Source organism: Chenopodium quinoa, unplaced genomic scaffold, assembly GCF_001683475.1.
Source record: "Chenopodium quinoa cultivar QQ74 unplaced genomic scaffold, ASM168347v1, whole genome shotgun sequence".
In the NCBI taxonomy this organism is placed as follows: Eukaryota; Viridiplantae; Streptophyta; class Magnoliopsida; order Caryophyllales; family Amaranthaceae; genus Chenopodium; species Chenopodium quinoa.
In genome coordinates this window covers 66038-68871 of record NW_018743331.1, presented here as the reverse complement: position 1 = coordinate 68871, position 2834 = coordinate 66038, and the positions used below count along the sequence as shown (strand labels likewise).

At 29.9% G+C, this 2834-nt stretch overlaps 1 long non-coding RNA gene across 1 annotated transcript; it reads right to left on the bottom strand.

Annotated features, from left to right (window-relative positions):
- Positions 1 to 225: 225 nt before the first annotated feature.
- On the bottom strand, positions 226 to 1261 carry LOC110737489. Its single transcript, XR_002514411.1, has 2 exons — positions 574 to 1261; positions 226 to 464 (listed from the first exon to the last, which is right to left on the bottom strand). It is a non-coding gene; the product is annotated as an uncharacterized LOC110737489 (long non-coding RNA).
- Between the last annotated feature and the right edge of the window lie 1573 nt (positions 1262 to 2834).

Here is a 2834-nt window from a genome sequence, read left to right as displayed (position 1 = left end):
AGAGGAAGTGATGCACATGCTTTTAGTGTTACAACTTTATCATTCCCAAAAAGACTAATAAAATATCTACCATCACATCTATACTAATATATTAAAAATTTCCTTAGCTGTGGGAATTACGTGTGACCATGTAAATGAAAAACAATATATTTAACAATTATTTTAAAATGACATCATTAAGTAATATTTTAAATAAATGGTATTAAGTCTTACAAACAATGCATATCTTTAAAAGTGTTACAAATAATATTTATTTTTGTAACACAAAATATTTTGTAACAAGCAACAATACTGCACCTCAATTCATTGCAGATTTTTTTTTTTTTTTTTTTTTTTTTTTTTTTTTTTGAAGAATTCATTGCAGAAATTATGTAAAATAAACTTATTTTTTTAACACAAACTATTGGGTGCGGCAATCCACACTCAATAGTTCGTGCGGCAGCGGCACTCCATCCTTCCACCACCTGCAAAACCAAAATAATCCTAAGAAAAAACGAAATCCCCAAAATAAAACAAATCACAAATTAAAACAAATAAATAACCCTAAATCGAAAAATGCAAAAAAAAACTTACAATTAGAGGTGCTAATGGCGTGACGTCGGCTTAAGGTAGAGGTGGTGGTGGTGCGGCTTCGGTGGTGGCTATGCGGCGTTGGCTTGAGCGAGGAAAGACAAGGGGTGCGATTTGAGCGAGGAAAGAAAAGGTGGTTTTCTGGGTTCAACTGGTGATGCGATGGAGCTGGGCAGTGTTGCTGCTGTGTTCGGCGGTTTAATTTGGTGGTGGGTCGGTGCTAGGTGATGTGTGAATGGTGGGCGAAGATATGTGCGGTGGAGCAGGGGATTGCGTTGGGAGGTGGTTGTGGTTGTGTGAGGTAATTAATGAGGCCAATGTGTTGCGGTTGTTGTAATGGTGGGAGATGCGGCTGCTACTAGGTGATTTGGTGGTGTGAGTGTATTGTCTTGGGTGGAGCAGGCGAGTGAAGTGAGGTGGCTGTGAATTTGATGTTGTTGCTGAGTTTGAGCAAGGGAGTGCTGGTGAATGTGGAGGTTATATGGTGGTGGGGAGGAAGTGTGAGGTTTCATTTTATTACGCATATCAGCCATCAAAATGAACATATTAACTAATTGATGTCTGATATCAGCCAACATTAGGGACATATTAGACATTAATAAAAACGTATCAGTCAACACAAGGAACATATCAGCCAATAAATGAAACATGTAATTTAACAAAAGGAACATATCATTTAACAAAAGATACATATCAGCCAACAGAAGGAACATATCAGCCAACAAATGAAGCATATCAGCCAATAAAGGATAAAATCAGCAAACAAAAGCAACAGGTAAGCCAATAAAATAAACACATCAGCCAACAAAATGAAACATATAAGACAACAATTAAAATATACATATCAACCAACAAAATATGTAAAGATATCAGCCAACTAAAGAAACATATCAGTCAACTGATGTCAACCAACACAAAAAACATATCAGCCAACAAGTGAAACATATCACCCAACAAGTGAAACATATCAGCCATGCCTGCCGTACGCATAATTTGCGTACGACAGTCCGCACCCAATACCTTCTCTATTTTTAATTCCAAAAACCTTACTACGCTGAATTAAATTCTAATCATTATGTAGAATTAAAGAGAAATCTTAAATTATTTGTGATACATAAGAAAAAATAAACCTTTTTTTTTTTAGAGAATATAAACTTAGTCATAAGTAATTTGTGAATATTAAACTTTTAGAATTTTATTTACTAATACTTGTATTTGAGGATCATAGTGCTTAAAGAGGGTAAGGAGAAAACGATTATAAAAAAAAAATAAAAGAGAAAAATGATGCGAGAATATTGTTATACTAGATGAAAGCCTGTGCGATGCATAATTTTTTTATACATTAATACATGAAAGGATAATTTTCTTAATAAACCATATAATATTTTGACTAATTTCTACTGCTTGTTAGAAAAAATTAATTTTTATTATTTTTATGTAAGTTATACTTATAAAAAAAATAGTTATAAATGTGATATTTCATTCGTAGGATATTAAAATAAAATATTTAATGTTAAAAGATTTTTTTAAAATAATTTAAATCCTAAATCACTTTTTTTATCTATTACTTTGTAATTGAAATTACAATCTTTAATCTCATTCGTTAATTTTTCAATCTTATATGACGATTGATTTTTTAATTCTAAAATAAAATGTAATTGTTTTCATTGCTAAAAAAAAATGCGTTTGTATGTGTTATCTCATTTGAAGGATATTAAGATAAAAATTTTAATATGAAAAAGTATATTTTTGTTACTTCGTATTTAATTTAAACCACTATTTGTAATTATTTATACCGACTCATAAAATAAACTCTCAAATACAATTTGTTGATTTTGCTTGCGTGACAATTAAATTTTTTTAATTCTAAAATAAAATATAATTTTATTTCATTGGTTAAAAAAAATGAATTTGCATATGTTATCTCATTTGACGATTATTAAGATATAAATTTTAATGTGAAAAGATAATTTTTTTTTTGTTATTTAAAAAATTTAAATCAAATCACTATTTTTAGCTATTTATACCTACGTGACTAATAAAAATAAACTCTGAAATATCATTTGTTAATTTTGCTTATGTGGCAATTAATTTTTTTAATTCTTAAATAAAAGTTGAATATATTTTTTCATTGATTGAAATAATATATTTGCTTATGTGGCCCTCCGAATGCTCCCAACAAATGCCTCCTTTGCGATGCACGGTTTTTTCATAAATAAAGCTCACAAAATGATAATTCTCCTAATTAGACTGTATAATATTTT